Source organism: Bacillus rossius, chromosome 15 (genome assembly GCF_032445375.1).
Source record: "Bacillus rossius redtenbacheri isolate Brsri chromosome 15, Brsri_v3, whole genome shotgun sequence".
In the NCBI taxonomy this organism is placed as follows: Eukaryota; Metazoa; Arthropoda; class Insecta; order Phasmatodea; family Bacillidae; genus Bacillus; species Bacillus rossius.
The window spans coordinates 10,571,591-10,590,626 of record NC_086342.1 but is presented as its reverse complement, the minus strand read 5'-3'; the positions used below and the strand labels follow the sequence as shown (position 1 = coordinate 10,590,626).

Below are 19,036 nucleotides of genomic sequence, written 5' to 3'. Positions count from 1 at the left end.
CAGATGAAATGGCGGCATTTTCTCTGGTAGGAATACAATCCCTTGTAACAAGTCAGGCTACCATAAGAAACGGTGGCGTGGAAACAAAAAATCTCCCAACATGGCTTCACCATGGGGAGCACTTTTCTTTGTGTTCCCCATGGGGAAGCCATGTCGGGAAGTTTCTCCCGGGGGTGGAGTTTTGCAAAAAAAAAAAAAATATTTAGTTTAAGCTAAACATAATATTTTAATATAAACGTTTTAGAAATAAAGTTCAATCACCAACAAAATGTAAGAATGTAAAAATTTTTCCCTCGCATACATTAAGATGGTAGATGCTTTGGTAATTTTAAGACTTGTGACAATTTTAAATTTGCTATTTATAAATGATCGTATTTTAATAAAATACATTTTGTGTGTTTATTATTGAGGTATTAAAAATTTTATTTACAAAAAAATTGCGTTTTAAGAAAATACATTCGTGTGTTTGTTATTGTGATATTAAAAAAAATTGGTATTTGGTAAAATTTTAGCGGTCTAGGAGGCCTAAAACTACGCACTTCCGAACGGTTCTAGGATGTGAGGCCACTAGGCATATAGCGTGCGTGCTTGAAGGAGGGGAGGCTTGATCAAACCTTTATTTCCGCTAAACTTATATATTTTGTGGTAACTGTTTAATATCAAGAAAGGCAGTATTTTAACAACTAAAATCAGGTCAAAAACTGTGGTATTGGTATTTTGTCTAGTCTTTTTCGCTTTTGTCGGAGCCGTTTTCTGGCTGCTAATCGAATGGTTCGATAGTCGACATACCAAACGTCCTGATATATGCACAAAATGGTGGCCAGCCACTTACTCGATTTCGGCACCGAGTTATAGCGGCGGTTGTGTGTGATTAATATTCTACGTCATTTAGTAAAATAATAGAGAACAATTTTAATAAATAATGAAATTCAATAAATTTTAATACTAATTAGTTATTTTTCTAAAAATAAAATTAGTTACCGGTAATTTTTTAAAAAATAATTAATTATACTTACTAGAAAATAACCATATTATATAAATAGCTACACTTGAAAAAGTTTGTAAACACAAATTGTATCAATCATTTCAGTATAATATTTAAAAGCAAAGTTTAGGACTTATTTCAGGGAAAAATTAAATAATACCTTGCAATTAATTTGTAATGTATATCTAGCAAAGTAAACATGATGAAACCAGTTCAGAGATAACTTACACGTGTTTTACCTTTGCAGTCTTCAACTTTTTAAATGGTATTAGGCTCGACTCGAAAATAAGGTATGTTGTAAAAAAAAAGGATAGGCTGTGTCGGGACACAGCCGCCAGTTGTTAACGTGAATACATCGTGTAAGTTGGAATTTGGATCGGAAGTTAGGCCGGGTGACGTCAGCCATCTTAGTTTTTTTCCTCTCCCCGGTCTGGCGGCGGTTACCGGCTCATTTTGGAATCTTCACAACCTGTTTACTCTTCGAATTGTCATTTCTCGCAATTCCGATTCTATAAACTTTGCCATATGCCTGCAACATCGTAGTTTTTCCGCACCCTTCTTCGTAATTTCGTCGAGTTTTTAATGTGTTTGAAATAGTTCATTTTAACGCGAGAGTCCAATATCTTGTCTGAAATTAGTTGAATCTCACTGAATTTAACTTTGAGAAACGCATTCGTGAACAGTCCGGTTTATATTTTATAACGTTACGATGCACTTTGCATACTGGTACACCCAATTTATGAAATATATTATTAATTCCATTTTGATCGAAATAGAAGTTTGATGAACTTCTGCACATTTACTGCTTATTTGGGGACTATCTCACGAGCCAAAAAATTGCGTTTTTATTCATTCCGTTTGCGATAAGGAAGAGTAAAAGGAACCTTAACCTATTTTCAGAATCGATCGGGAATTTCTGTACCAGTCTCCAACGGAACCTAGAATTCCCAGTAGTACATAAGTACTAGGTAATATTTTTTAATGATGATGCAGCATTAGGATACTGAAGTAGTGATAGTTTTTAATAATTAAACAAGTTTTAGTGACTAAAAAATAAAAGTTTAACATTTGAGTTACAACTTTTAGCAATAAAAAGTATCGTTCCATTGACAGTGCTAATCGGATGCAGACTCGAGATTTAAGGTACAAAATTCATCAGAACAATTAGGCGCGACCGCTATTTGTAACTACTCGTTAAATGTCTTCGTATCTGTAATAAAGAGGCATAACTCCGAAAATACTATGAAAAATCAGCAATAATGATTTTTTTTTTGTGGGAGTTAATGCACCCCTAGGTCGATGTTCCATTACCCTGATATTGGACTTAATAGATATTTTTGTTCGTGGAAAAAAATTTGGAGTGGGAGAGATTCGAACCATGAACCTCTGGTACGGAAATGTACTCCTTTGACCACACGGCCATCACGACATGTAGAAGGTGGAAATTAAATAAGGCAACTATGTCGGAGTGGTGCCAAAATATTTTTTTATTTTAATTGCTGTAGTCCAGAAGTGGCATAGTTATTAACCTAAAAAAGAAAAAAATTATGATCGTTAAACATATTACTTAATATTATATTGCTCGATTTCCGTCCTGGCTTCAAGAGTGTCATCTGGCTAATTAGAGTATTGGTTGTTGTAAAATAGATAATTTGTAATTTGCACTAACTATGCACAATGCACAATATAATTCTATCAAGGACTAACAGTGATGAACATCGTCTTGGCACGATACATTACGAAAACAAACCAAAATAAAAATTAACTTAGCAAAAGATCATACTGACTAAAGCTTCAAATTCTTAGGGCCTGGGTGAGTGAGTGAAACGGAAGTATATAACCACGGTCGCTACAGTGATTTATCCTAATACTACACTGCGCCAAGGTAAAATAGAAAAAATATATAATATTATAATTAATCTAATACACACAAGTTTAAGATCACGTGCTTATTTAAAATAAAATTAACCTATTTTATTTAAAATATTTTTAGTTATAATTTTGTGAACAGTAAATATCATGAAACATCCAGAAAATATTGCGATGCAATATTTAGTTTTGAAGATAATAATAATTATTTTTAGCATTGTGATACTAATTTAAAAACAAACATTTTAAGTAAAAAAATGTTGTAAATATTAAAGCATTTATTTGTTATCAGTATTAATTTTTTTCCTAGTACCTATATTAATATGTATAAATTCATTAAAAAAATTTAATCGTAAAAAATTGTTTACATAAGAAATTTTTTTTTTTACATTTGTACAAAACATGGGGAAAAACAAAGAAGTGTATTTGCAGGTTTCAGTAGAAATAGAAATGTTGTAGAGTAAGCTAGCGAGACGTTGTGTAAAAGCTATTGTTTGGTTCCTTTACGGTCTCACTAGCTGTATCAACAAAATTTCTATCAACTGCAGGAATTAAAACCGTATTGAAGACCATTTATAGCGAGTGCCCAAGTAAGGAGCTCGACTTTGCACGTTTATAATGTTAGAATCCTTGGTGTTTTATTTTCTGTGTTACATCTTACCTATCAGTATCCGGCATTCAGTAAGAGTAATTTCACAAAAATCAAAAAAGAAACTAATAGTATTTACTGTTAATGAATTTGAACTATGTGGATAGTATTTTAATAAAATTGCTTGTGGGAAATCAGGCCTTACGTTTAATTTTACAATTTGCACATCGAATGGTTCAATAGTTGACGTAGCTGCTCCGGCAGCGAATGCTAGCGGCGGGTGCGGAAACTACATGTGATTCGATTCAAGATATGTACTTACAAACACAATTTTCGTATATTAATCACGGTTGGGATTTTTTTTTTTTTTAGGAATTCTTCATTATATTTTGCGTCAGAGTGGTTATGTTGCAGTTATTCTTTCAATACCAAGAATTTAAATTTTGACGTGAATAAAATTAAACACTAACAGTCCACTTAGCATTGCTTGATAAAAACGTGTACTTAGTTTTAGTTCGCTCATCAGGGCGTCTTGTTCAACCATTCATGCAAGCTGCGACTATACTTTATACTTAATACTCAGATAAAACGATGTACTTTAATATTAAAAGATATATAAACCACATATAATAAGCTTCGCTTGGTGGTGACGTAAGACCTTATTGACTTTTGTCGGCCAAGTTCCAAGACTGTAACTGTCCGTTAAGTCAGCACCACACGTTACCCATTTACTTAGCAGTTCCCATGCCTACTTTCTGTTTCCTCTCGTGTAGGTAACATTCCAGCAACCATTCAATGAGTCTGGCTCTGGGTATAAAAGTTTTCATATCCTAAATGTAATATCACGTGTTCTATTTTCCTGCTGCATCCACTAGTGGAAGTTGTCAAGATGGCAGACCCACGGGTTTGATAGTAAAGATACCCTGGAATATATTTGGTAAATTAAAAAAATATTCGCAAGTTACAAAATACGTAATAGTATTAATATCTATGAGTTCCATTTTTAATTATCTGAGTCTCGTTGGAGTGTGTATATATATATGTTTGTATGTTCGAGGGTAATTTTTGTGGGGTTCAAAACCTCGTCACTTCAAAAAAGTTTTTTTACTCTTATTTAAATAACATATTGTTGTATTATGTATATTGTGCTTTAGGCAAATATGTACTTATTCATTTTGTTTATCTTATTTATATAATATTATTAAATACATTGCAATCAATTGGTTAAATTATTTCATATAAGGAACATTTAATTTTATGTTTACAATTAAATAAAAAAACAAAAATTTATTCCTTACTTAAAACATCAACGTTTTTTTGGAACTCTCCATATATCCATACACAAATACGTCATAGAAACCCAAACGTTGTTACTCTAAATGATAATGCAAGATGGTTTTCCTACATTCTAGAATTAAGTTTTTTATGGGGGTTTCCTAACTCACTGAGTTACACAAATTGTAATTACAATTTCGTAAAGCAAGTAGTAAAAATAGTTAGTTATTAAGTAACATATTTAAGATATTTGAATACAATGAAATTAGCACATTTAATACTCAAAATTAATTAGCTGTTTAATATAATATTATAAATATATTTTAAATATAGTACATTATGGCAAATCCAATTTCACTAGTATCCTTTAAATTTTATACTACTAGATTTTGAAACTAAGGTTCGAATAAAAAATACAATCACATTAATTTCAAAATTACTCTATTATTTTTAGATACTAAACCAAATTTGCTATTTATTTTCGAAATGAACTATCAAAAAATCATTCACAGTTTTCATATTTTGTTAAATGGAAGACATGTTTATTCTTCTCAGAAATGTATTCCTCGGCAGCTGTGTTTACTGGTTTTTTGTTAACATTTCAGGTAAACAATCTTTTATATTAAAGTTAATAGCATACAAAAGGGGGACCTGTGAGGGTTCAGGAATGTAAAAAAAAAATTCAGAAAGCGTGAAACAAACTTTGTATCTCTTTTTCATAGCACATATGCGTGAAAATTCTAGCTTTCCATTAACGAAGATGTGAAAGTATGCACCTTTATAACACTCGATGGAGACTACAAAATTGTAAGAATCAAAAGTATTATTATTATTTTAATTTGCCCTTTTTGAAACCTCCAGGTGACCATTAAGTTGATAAAGTAATAGAATATGTGGCTCGAATTTTTACGTTTAATAGACGTAACAAATTTTCTGTTTTGAAACCTACAATAAACGTTTAAAGAAAGTTAAAGGCAATTAGAATCACGTACGCAGTGTATTATAGGACATGATTTGTATAGATAGACAAGTCGCACGTTCAAATGACAAACCAGTCTGCAATAAAATATAGTCACTGTTAAGAAGACTGCTGATCGTCGCCTTACCTTCTGGTTCTGGGGTAAGGCGCCTGACTTGTGACTTGAAGGACCCGGGTTCGCACCCCGGCTGCTTCAAGGCGGATTGCCCAGATGAAATGGTGGCATTTTCTCTGGTAGGAATACAATCCCTTGCAACAAGTCAGGCTACCATAAGAAACGGTGGCGTGGAAACAAAAAACCTCCCAACATGGCTTCTCCATGGGGAGCACTTTTCTTTGTGTTCCCCATGGGGAAGCCATGTCGGGAAGTTTCTCCCGGGGGTGGAGTTTTGCAAAAAAACAAATTCAGTTTAAGGTAAACATAAGATTTTAATATAAACGTGTTAGAAATTAAGTCCAATCTTTATTATGTAAGAATGTTACAATTTTTTCCCTCGCATACATTAAAATGATATATGCTTTGGTAGTTTGGAGACTTGTGAAAATGTTTTTTTTTGTTATGAAGGTATTAAAAAAATTTGGGAAAATTTTATTTTTCTAAGAGGCCTGAAACTACTCACTTTCACACGGTTCTAGAACTTGGGGGAGGTGACGCATGCCAAACATTTATTTCCGTTAAACCGATATATGTTGGTTATTTGGGACTTTTTGGTGACTGTTTAATATCAAGAAGGCAGCATTTTAACAAAATAACGAAGATCGGGTTTAAAAACTGTGGTATTTTCTGGCTGCTAATCGAATGGTTCGACAGTCGATTTACCAAACGTCCTGACGCATGCACAAATTTGTTTGCAAGCTACTTATTCAATTCCGGTTGCGTGTGATGCGCGTGAAGAAAATGTACTTGAAAACAATTTTTGCGTTATAATACTACCGGCCGAATTTCGTATCCGAGGCCCCGAGTTGCGGGTTATAAGTGCATTAGCTCGCTACCGAGGTCACTTGTTGCACTTTACTCGCAAAATACCGCATGAACGTCTGTAATGGAGTAGCAGGTGGACAGGTGTACCGTTGAGAAGTGACGCCAGAATGTAACTACTGGTTCTACGTACATGATAAAACGTCTCGCTAAGCAATCGCAATGAAAATAAATACGTATAAATGACGGAAGAAAGTTAAGTAACGAGAAAGAAAGACGGGAGGCTAAGATTAACGAGGCTACCCGGGAATATTTACCTTCAGGGGAGCCGGGAAAGGGATAATAAAACGCGTCCCGTGGAACGCAATAAAGTTTGTTCACTTCGGGCGACAGATTAATTCTCGTCAGGCCCGCCATAATGAAGATGGCCTTCCCAACGGTAATTGTGCCGTTAAGGCCGCGTGGACGCTTTTTTTACACCACTTCTCCCCCCCCCTCCCACCTTCACCCCTGTTATTATATATTTATATATATGTTCGCTCGTGTTGGTAATATTCCCCGGCGATGACTGATGAGCTGTGTCCTGCGCAGTAAACAGCAGCTTTGTTTACTGGAACCTCTTGATTGAACAGAGGCCGTGCGCTGGTTATTAGGGGCCCATCTTCTGGGTCCAAGTAAAAACGTGGGAGTATTGTCCGTTGAAAAACAACGAGGGACACGAGAATGATGGATCGTGGAAGCAGCAGTGCAGTTTTGTGCTGTTGAGGCAAAACTGGTGCTTATATACGCGCGTTAGAAGTTATACTTACTTGGGGTAGTAAAAAACGAATTGTAATTTTGCATGGAAACAATTATCACACAAAATAATAAAAGGATTGGAGTGACATCATAAATACTCAATTTCTATTTAATAAATAATATAAAAATGTATATAAATTAATTAATTTAGTAAAATAATGGAGAAAATTTATAATGAATTATGAAAATAAATAAATATGCTGAATGTTTAGTAAATTTATTATTTTTAAATAATAATGTTATAGTCTGGACATTAAAAAAAATTGTCCATACGGGAACATAACAAAATTATATAAATACACTTAAAAAAGTTTGTAAAGAAAATTGTATCAATTGTATTCACGATACATAATTTTTTTCAATTATATTGACCAGTATAAAATTGTAATCATTCAAGTATATTATTTAAAAGCAGTCTGTTAAAATTTCGTTTCATGGTACGTGCTTATCGTATAAAATCACTCTTTTTTTCATAACGTGCCTTAAGAAATAGACCTTCAAATAAATCTTAATTAATTAGTTAGTGTATCAATTATACAAGTTGCGTGTGTGAATGCGACCGAAAAACTATCTGCAGGTTTATTAACGAAAAAATAAGCTTATAAAATTAACGACTTAAGGGGATACAGGCCCTGCCATATTGGATTTTTCCATCTTTTATTGATTTCATTATAATTTAGAATTATTTGTCTCAAATATTTTGGCTTGTAAAGGCCTAAACTAGACTGCAGTATGTAAGCAGCACCAGGAAATAAGAAATTGTTTCACACGGGCGACTACAACTATCATTATAATCACCAGTTTAAAAGTGTACAAAGATAAGTTCTGAACCAATTAAAAAATAATTAGAACAGAAGCAGTAACAAAATATTAAAAATGACAAGATGGCTCTAGAAAATAATTTTTTTTTTAAATACATCATCGCGTAATAATATGTAAACTATCGTAATAGTTGTACTAACTTTAATTAATATGTAGGTCCCCCGAGTAGTTAAATGTAATATTGAAGCTGTGGCTTCATATTTTTAAAGATCCTAAGTATCTGAGGAGAACACACATTTTTTTCTCCATACAGTCCAGACCAGAGGACATTAAAATAAAATAATTCTCCACAAACATAGAAAACAAAATTGGTCGTCAGCCATCTGGAAAACGTTAAATTAGAATAAACCACAACTTTTTTTTTTTGTTAGCCACGTAATGTTAGTGAAAGTGAAGGGCTGCGTCCTGCCTGGAAGCGCCATTTGACATGGAGCACATGCAAAGGCGCATAACCGGACTGTGTCGTGTCCCTGGATAAATATGTATATGCAAGGTTTATCAGTTATTACTGCCCCGATGCGCAAAAAACAGCACAGCAGCTGCAAAGGTTTCTGAGGTTCTAAGCCATTTTAAGTTAAGTTACGTAGCCTAGTTATTTTGCTGACACAGCACCACATAAGAAAAAAACATTGGTTGTCTGTAAAGTCGGTTTACGGACGATAGTTTAACGTGACGTCATAACAAAACATTAATGAAATGATTGCATACGTTTATGAATAAAATTGAATTATCACTTTTTTGTATGGATACATAGGAGTGAAATGAAATCTACAATTTAATTGATAAATTTACTTTTATTTGCACTTATTAATTCAAATATGTTTATTATTTTAACTATAACTTTTATGCATGTTTGCTATTTAACTTCAAGATTGTCGAGAATGTTTTACGCTTTTTCGCAATTACACATTTAACGACGAACTTTGTTCGTCGTGAAATTAAACGTAGAATTTAATAAAAATGCCCATGCAGTTAATAAAATAAGTATTATTAAGTTTAAGAAAGAATTTCGGCTTTAATATCCAACCCAGACGCTCGTGGTGCGCTGGGGCCGAGATTAAAATTCGTCGAGAATATTTTACGTTTTTATGTCTTCCAGTGCTCAAAATGATATGCAATTGTGGCCCCGGGCACGAAATTTTATTTATAATTCATAGATAATAACGCCTCTCGCGATAAACAAAGGAAAATATGTATTAACGAGTGCCTGGTTGTCGCGGAAGGGCTAGATAGCGCGATTCGTTCGGTTCGCGTCCGTCACCGTAGATGGCAGCACCGTAGGTGAATAATATTATTATTTCGTTTTTATAATAAATACGCATCCCAAATACACCAAACGTATTTATAATGTGTTACAATATTTTTTAAAACATTGTGCAAAATATCCCGGGTGTAATATGAATTATTATGTGTAACTGTAAAACACCATTGTTCGTACAAAAACGTATTTGAAAATTCAACATTACTTTTAAATAACCGTACCGATTGTGCTGAAAATCGGTGGATGATCGTTAAATTACATAATATTAATAATTCAATCGACGAAAACATGATTGAAAAGTCAAATCGATGGTTGTTCCAATCGAGTGGAAGAGAGATGCGGCGCAAGCGTACAATGATCGTAGTGGGACAATATGCGTTACGGGACACTTTCTCGTGCGTGCAGCCGGCGTTCATCGATTTATTAAACGTTGTGACGTCAAAAAACCAAAAGACAGTCATGGGGACTGTCAACAGAAGTGAAATCTTAAAACTTTGTTTTTAAATGTGTAATATGACATCATTTCTATGTCAAATGACCGTAAGAAAACGATTTTGGTATTATACTACTAAGATATCGGGACGCGAACCCATAAGTTTTGCCCCTACAAAACTCGCCAAACGTGGCTAAAGAAGTTTTCTCTTTAAAATATCGAAAACCTAAGAGCTATTATTAAACATTTGCCCACACATGATTACACTACAAAAGAGATATCCCTATGAATTCTTTTTACACTTAATCATTGACAACCACTTCTCCAAAGAAGTTGCAGCGCACACAGCGCAGAACAAACTTCAGCACAGTTACTGCTTATTTGGGGACTTTCTCATGAGCCTGATACACACAGCGTCGCAGCATCGCTTTGTGGACCCAACGAAGATATGCATCCAGGGAGTGAAATACACGCAAACCACACAAGGCATGGACACCAACAATTTGCGAGTAATTGCCCTGCGTGGTTATTCATTCCGATTGCGATAGGGTAGTGTATTAGCAACCTTAACCGATCGGGAATTTCGGTACCAGTCTTCAACGCAACCGTGAATTCCCGGTACTTGGTAATTTTTTTTTTATTGATGATGCAGCATTAGGTTATTGAAGTAGTGATAGTTTTTAACGATTAAACAAGTTTTAGAGACTAAGAGTAAAAAAAAAAGTTTAACATTTGAGCTAAAACTTTTAGCAATAGAAAGTATCTAATAACGTGAAGAAAAAAAAAAGTATCGTTCAATTGACAGTGCTAATGGGCTACAGGCGCGACCGCTATTTGTAACTACTCGTTAAATTTCTACGTGTCCGTATTAAAGAAGTATAACTCAGAAACGGGTAGTAATAACTGCGAAAAATCAGGAATTTTTTTTGGTGGTAGTTCATGCACCCGTAGGTCGATGTTCCATTACACTGATATTGGGACTTATTAAATATTTTTGTTCATGGGAAAAAAAAAATTTGGGGTGGGAGAGATTCGAACTCTGAACCTCTGTTACGGACGTGTACTCCCTTGACCACACGGCCATCGAGACATGTAGTAGGTAGATATTAAATAATACAACTATGTCGGAGTGGTGCCACCATATTCTTTATTTTAACTGCTGTAGCCTACAAGTGACATAGTTGTTAACCAAAAAAAAATTATGATCGGTAAACATATTACCTATTATTGGATTGCTCGATTTCCGTCTTGGCCTTAATAAGCATATTACTGGATTATACATATTTTATTTAAGCAAATATGTCTTTACACATTTTGTTTATCTTATTGCTATAATATTATTTAATACATGGCAGTTAATTGGTTACATTATTTCATACTAGGTACATTTATTTAAAGTTTCATAAGTAATTCAAACAAAAAAATCATTCCCTAATTAAATCAACGTTTATTTGGAACTGTCCATAAATTAACAACCACTTCACAGAAACTCACACCTTTTTAGCTGAAACGAAAATGCGAGGTGGTTTTTTCCCCTCTAGATTTAAGTTTATTAGGCGAACTATGCGGGTTTCTTTGTCTCACTAGGTTTACACAAATTGTTAGTTACAATTTCGTAAAGTAGGTGAAAAAATTCTGTAAATTAGCTAAATTAACTGTCTGAGTAATGCAATTTATTAATAAGCTACATTAAAGCAAAACCAAATTCCCTTGTAACCTTTCCATTTTATACTTCTAGATTTTGAGATCAACCTACTAATAATAAAAATAATCACGTTATTTTTAAAATTTCTCTGTTTTTGTTTTCAAACACTAAAGCAACTCTGTTTAATTTTTTTTGCAAATTAACTATAGAATATAATTCATCAATTTTCGTATTTTGTTAAATTTACAACATGTTTGTTGTTCTCCGATATGAGTTGGCTAGTTTTCTGTTAACATTTTAGGTATACAAACGGTTAAAGCAGAAAATGGGCAGTGGGTTTAGGTAAATGTAAAAATAATTTCAAAAAAATGTATCTCTCTTTCTACGCACATAAGTGTGCCAAGTTTGATTATTCTAGCTGTCCAATAGTTGTGGGAAATCATTAACGAAGATGTGAAAATATGCACTTTTATAACTCTGCATGGAGACTACAGAAAGTTTAAGAATCCAAATTGTTAATAATTTCCAATTCGCCCAGTTTGAGGACTGCAGCTGACCATTAAGTTAATAAAGTAAAATAATATATATGTGGCACGATTCTTTACGTTTAATAGACGGAAAAAAAAGTTCTGTTTTGATACCTGCAATAAACCTTTAATGAAATTTCTGTGCCGTATTTTAAAACTCATTTTGAATCATCACAGGGGTTGTAAACTAATTTATTTTCTATGCAGAGTATTATGAGACTGCATAATTTCAAGTTTCTAGCTCATCTATAAGTAGGTTGATAGGTGAGTCGCACGTTCAAATGACAAATGAGTCTGCAATTAACGCGAGTTGTTACATGGTATCAGTGTTAAAAAGACTACATGTTGCTTTACCCTCTGGCTCTGGGGTTGGGCGCCTGATTTGTGACTTGTAGGATCCGGGTTTATGACAAAATGGCGGCATTGTTTCTAGTATGAATACAATCACTTTCAGCAAGTGAGGCTACCAAAGAGACGTTGGGTGGAAACAAAAAAAAAATATGCTGAAATGGCTTCCTCATGGGGAGCATTTTTCTTTATGTGCTATTGTAATTTTGCTTGGAGAAAAAACTACGAAAAATAGTGACACACTTTGTCGTATGTTTCAATGAAAACAATTTTGCTCTTTTAACCTGTATGAATGAATGGACTATGTAATAACACCTTTTCATTCAATTTTGACCCGCTTTTTGAGGTCCGAATGTGTTTAAATTTTCATATACATAAATAATGTCTGAAAATTCAATTTTTTGATAACTGAAGATTTTAGTGTTAAAGGGGAGTAGGGAGGTCAAAGGATCAAAAACATATAATTTGGAGCTATGAATAATAACCATGCTTTTTGTCTATCCGTGAGGTCGGGGGCATGGTGGGATTTAGCCCTGGGGTTGACTGTGCTCATAGTGAGGGGAGGGTTTAATGACCCTAAATTTCGATATTTTTTTTTGTTTGGAGTGTTTTCCACCCAACAGGACGGGTGAGGTGATAAAAAACTTTAACGCTCCCGTAACCCGTCTTGCAGGATGATTTTAGGAAGACCCCTGAGCTCAGATAATATGTATGTAATATAAAGAATATCCCTGCCGAGTTCCAAGACTGTACACATATACTTGAGCGACGGTCAAGAGCTTTCATTTTTACCTAGAGCCCCCACAAATTTAGATCAGTCTACCTTTTATTTAGTTTTTTTAAAACCATAAACATTTGTTATTTAATTTCATAACAATTTTAACTGGCAAGCTAACAGCATTGTTTTCTTAATTAGCTGTGGTAAACAATGAAGTACAAACAAAATGGGTAATGGCAACTTTCTATTTTGAGGCAAAAAAATATTTTTTAAAAAACTGCACAGTCGTTGAACGAAAGAAAAATATAATTTTAATTAAAGATTTTTTCTGGTCCAACAGCCAAAAATAATGCTCCACAACTCTATATAACTAAAAGCGTGGGAGGGGGGGGGGGGGACGCTTGATATAATTTGTCTTAAATGATTTGTAATAGATTTTCTACTTTCAGGATAAAGTCATGACGAAAATGAAAGAAGAGCACCCCACGCTTTTAGTTATACAGAGTTGAGATGCATTATTCGGCTTTTGGACAAAAAACTTAATTTCTAGTTCATTCAACGATACGTTTATTACAGTGAGTTATTATACAATTATGTAAACATAACTTCCAATATTTGTGTGTTAGCCCTAAAAATCAACTATATTTTGATATATGATTAATTTTTGTTTTGTGCATATATGTTATCCGTATTTGAAATAATGTTTTAACTAATTCACCTATTGTTTTCGGGTGTGCCTAAAGCCATCTATACAAAGACACGGAAATAACTGTCTACGATGGCACGCATGTGGAGTCGCACTCGAACATATTAGCTCGGCAATGCTCAGATCTTCAGTTTACGTTACACCGTGCGACCAACTTAAGTCCGTTTAAAATACGTGAAAAAATATAATCTACTAGTAGTATACAATAGGGCATACTAGATCAGGCTTCAGGCTGTGGAGCCGAGAGCCGGCTCCGCCATCTTGGATGGTTGTGACCTTGACCCTTGACCTTGAATTTGATCCTCAAAATCCGCCAAAATTGGGCAAAATTTGCCCCAAAATTTCCATTTCTGTGGAAAAAAATTTCAAAAAATTCCACAAATTAAAAATTTCTCATTTCGAGGGAAAAATTTCCCGTTTCGAGGGAAAAATTCCCGTTTTTAGTCCTTAAAAATCCCAGCGGCTGAAAATTCCTAAAACTGGCTTAAGCATCCTTAACTCAAGCCTCAGTTAAGCCATTTCTAGGAATAAGGATACCATGACCGCCATCTTGGATTATGTCGCCACCGTTGCAATTTTAGTTACGGTCGCCATCTTTAAAATCTTCATTTACTATCCGATTTTAATGAATTTTTTTTTAAAAATTATAAAAAAATTCAAATAATAAAATTTTAATAAAAAATATTTAAAAAGCATACATTAACGACACGGAGCTCGGAGTCCGCGGTTCGAACCCGGTGGGTGCAAAAAAAATTAAAAATGACGACAGATCCTTCCCCCTAGGTGGCTGCTGGCAGACTGACCCCCACCACTTTTACCAATGCACATATACCATCAGGTAGTAAGTATGACGTCATGTCCGCCATCTTGTCTTCGATGCTGGAAGCCAACATCATTGTATCGTCGGCTAGAGTGCGCTGACACCATGCTAGTTTAATTCTTACCCACTAGAGTGCAGTAATCATTTATTACTGTGACACCCGCCATCTTGTCATTTGGCCGCCATCTTGAAAATCCGTAATTATTTAGCTAGAAATTCGGGAAAAGTTCCAAAATTCATTAAATAAATCACTCATTAATTTACATATTGATTCGATCGATTCCCGTCCTCGGTTAGATACCCGATCGTTGCAATAATGTTTAATCTTATGTAAAAAAAATAATTTAAATAAACCATGTTCAACATTCGTAAAGAGACTCTAAATCCTCTACGACCACCATCCTATCAGACATCAAGACCACCATATTGGAAATGTGTAATTTTAATGCTAGAGATCCGGGAAAAAGTTCAGAAATCATTAAATAAATTTCCGATCAATATACTGATTAATTAGATCGACTAAGGTCCTTGGTACGATCTAGGATGATGCAAAAAAAATTAAATATAACATCAATTTAACATAATAGTAACAGGTTCGAGGAATTAAACACCGCAAATTCTTTTACAAACATAATATTTATTACATAATTTCTATTCTACTACAGGATCACTTACGAAAGCCAGCAATCTTATAATCATTTAGTTCCGCAGCGGTGTGAAATGACTAATTCTTAGCTCCAATCGGTTTATACTAGACAGAGTCCAGCCAGAACCTTTACAGACATAGTCCACCTCTTCCTGACAGAGTTTCTGGATACCGTTTTTAACAGTTTGCTTCACATCGTTAGAACTGTAAATTACTGCAGCCGATGTCTTGAATGCACACTTCTTCACTTTGTCATCGAACGGATATGGCTTTCCATATATACAGTCCAACCACAAGTTATATTTCAAAGGTCCGTTTGTTGCTACATCATCAGTAAGCTGATTGATTATCTTCTGTCTGATATCGTCAAGAAAATTACAACTGTCCTTCGACTCACCGAACGTATTTAGATAATAGTAGTCTTTCAACGTTCCACGAAATGCAGACTGCGCCAAGTAGAAGCCATTTCGTTCACTTGTAATGCTCCGAACACAGTCTTAGGTTTAGTTCCATGTTCAGACGTCATAACAATCGGTTGCTGGGCATCTGTTTTTTTGGTTGTACACTTTCGTGTCTCCAATCTAAAGCGAGGAGTCAAAATGTCTGCAGGTAGTTTAACAGTAAGAAGACTGACTTCACCTTTACCGCTTTTCGCATGATGTCGCAAACTATCGATTCGAGTAAACCATTCATGACAATCATCACATCGAAACTTTATACGAGAAGGATTCTTTTTGCATTTGCTCCGCTCATGTCTTCGTGCATCATGGAAAAATGCGAACGACGTATCACAGTAGCTGCAAGGATACCGTGCTGATGTAGACGAACCTTTCAGACCCGATCCAGATATGGACGTTGCAACAGTAGTACCATTTCCAGGCATACTCTTATGAACATCGATGCATCGCTGTTGCACCGAAACCTTTACTTTCTGCCGCACAGCAGGACCTTTACGTGCGTTTTCATATTATCTTTTCTGGCAAACTGCTTATGACATTTCTCACAAACAAACATTTTACGATATAGGTTCTTGACACATTCGCTCCTCTCGTGTCGCCGAGCATTGCTGTTGTTTGAGAAAATCTTGTCGCAGTAACAGCACCGATGTTCGCTAGTTGTCAAATCAGCATCCATTGAAGTCTCCATCGAGGTCGTTTCGTCGATCGTCGTGGTTTCCTGCACATCCAGCTCAGTAGTTATTAAGCTATCTTCTGCTGGTGGTATCACATCTATTGAAATCTCCTCCAATGTTGACGTCGTCGTCGTTGCCAACGAGATCTGCTCCACCATTGTCGTCGCTGACGTCAAGGTTCCCGTAGACGATGGTACAACGTCCATCGAGTTCGACGTTAAAGTCGGTAAAGATGCCATCGAGTTCTCAAGAACAGGTAATTACGCGACTTATGCACCAGATGAAATAATCTAGGTGATCCTTACACCGCCGACGTCAGTAACAAACTGACCGACCTGCTGTCTAGGACTCGCTTATATACATGCACCGTATGGAATAATACGATAGTCAAATCAAGAACCATTTACAATAATACTAGAGTCAAAACAACATAAAAAATAGAAGGACCAACAACGAAAAGGCAGCACATTCGGAAGCACCGACAACGAAATGGCAGCACATTTGGAAGCACCGACAACGAAAAGGCAGCACATTTGGAAGCACCGACAACGAAAAGGCAGCACATTTGGAAGCACCGACAACGAAAAGGCAGCACATTTGGAAGCACCATCAACGAAAAGGCAGCACATTTGGAAGCACCGACAACGAAAAGGCAGCACATTTGGAAGCACCGACAACGAAAAGGCCGCACCGCCAACGAAAAGGAAGCACATTTGGAAGCACCGACAACGAAAAGGCAGCACCGCCAACGAAAAGGAAGCACATTTGGAAGCACCGACAACGAAAAGGCAGCACATTTGGAAGCACCGACAACGAAAAGGCCGCACCGACAACGAAAAGGAAGCACATTTGGAAGCACCGACAACGAAAAGGCAGCACCATCGACGAAAAGGAAGCACATTAATTTGTCATTGACTCCAATATTCATTGGCTCCAATATTCATTGGCTCCAATATTCATTGACTCCAATATCCATGAGCTCCAATATCAATTGGTTCGAATTGCTCCAAAAGGTTCCATCAACCTTTTGGCTCCAACAGTTTTTTGGCTCCGATAGTCATTGGCTCCAATAGTCTTTGGCTACAATATTCATTGGCTCCAATAATCATTGACTGCAATATTCATTGGTTCCAATATTCATTGGCTCCAATATTCATTGGCTCCAATATTCATTGACTCCAATATTCATTGGCTCCATCAGTCATTGACAACTACAGTCTTTTGGTCCCAAAAGTCTTTTGGCTCCAAATATATTAGGCTAGAATTCTTCGAGTCTAAGAGACTATGAGACCACATGGTTACAGAACTACGTGACTACGAATCTTCATGTTTACGAGACTGCGAGGCTACAGAGCTACGAAGCCTCTAGAAAACGAGTTTACGTGACTGCGTGGATACAGGAATACAAGTCTGCATGAGTTCTTGACTACGAAGCTACTCGTCTGCAAGGCTCCAATTGACGCATCTGTCTTCGATGGAATTTTCTCTTTTGCTACATCTACACCATCAGCATTATGTTATAAGATTACAAAGCTACTTGCTTACGTAGCTTCAAGTCTACGAGGCTCCAATACATCATGACTACGAGACTACGAACCATGAGGTTACGAGACTATGCGATTGCAAGTCTTCAAGGTTACGTCATCGCGAGGCTATAGGACTACGAAGCTTCCAGAACGCATGGTTACGAGAATGCATGGCTACGAAACTTTATGTCTCTAACTGACTACAATAGCACTATTCAGTGGTGAGAGTTAATTTATTTCATGCAAAGGTACTTGCTGCAAGCAGTTCCGCTTTTCAACATCAGATGACGTCATGTTTTGCTTGCAGGTAAAATAATATTTATTTATTTTATGCGGGATGCGGGTTGTTCACTATCGGTCGCATAAGAAGAATGCCATCGATAGTCTTCAAGGAGAAGGAAGTTCGTCCTTCCTGCTAGTGCTTCTCAGATTTCTCACGGTCCGCCATCTTGGATTGCGACGTCACGGCTGCCATCTTGGATGGGTGTGACTTTGACCTTTGACCGAAACTGCAGGAATGATCGCAAGCACACGGATTAACCATCATAATATTGATAAGAATAATCAGGAGCACACGGAGAAAACCATCATAATATTGGCAAGAATAATCTGGAGCACACGGAGAAAAACTACACATGTTTTCTTTGATATCATAAAATTACAGGAAAAAAATATTTAAAAATAAAAAAAAATTTAAATTAAAAACAAAAAATACATAAAATTCTGGCTTGTACTAGAACTCTATCTTTGCTCAACAATGTTAAGTTTACAAGCTAGCAGAATCAGTTTATGTATTTTTTGTTTTTAATTTAAATTTTTTTATTAATTTATTTTTATTTTTAAATATTTTTTTCCTGTAATTTTATGATATCAAAGAAAACATGTGTCGTTTTTCTCCGTGTGCTCCAGATTATTCTTGCCAATATTATGATGGTTTTCTCCGTGTGCTCCTGATTATTCTTATCAATATTATGATGGTTAATCCGTGTGCTTGCGATCATTCCTGCGGTTTCGGTCAAAGGTCAAAGTCACACCCAT

At 35.5% G+C, this 19,036-nt stretch overlaps 1 protein-coding gene across 2 annotated transcripts in view; it reads left to right on the top strand.

The window, feature by feature from the left end:
- LOC134539250 (5-oxoprolinase) overlaps positions 1-19,036 on the top strand; it is a 94,888-nt gene that overhangs the window by 68,308 nt on the left and 7,544 nt on the right. The gene's annotated exons all lie outside the window — the stretch shown is intronic.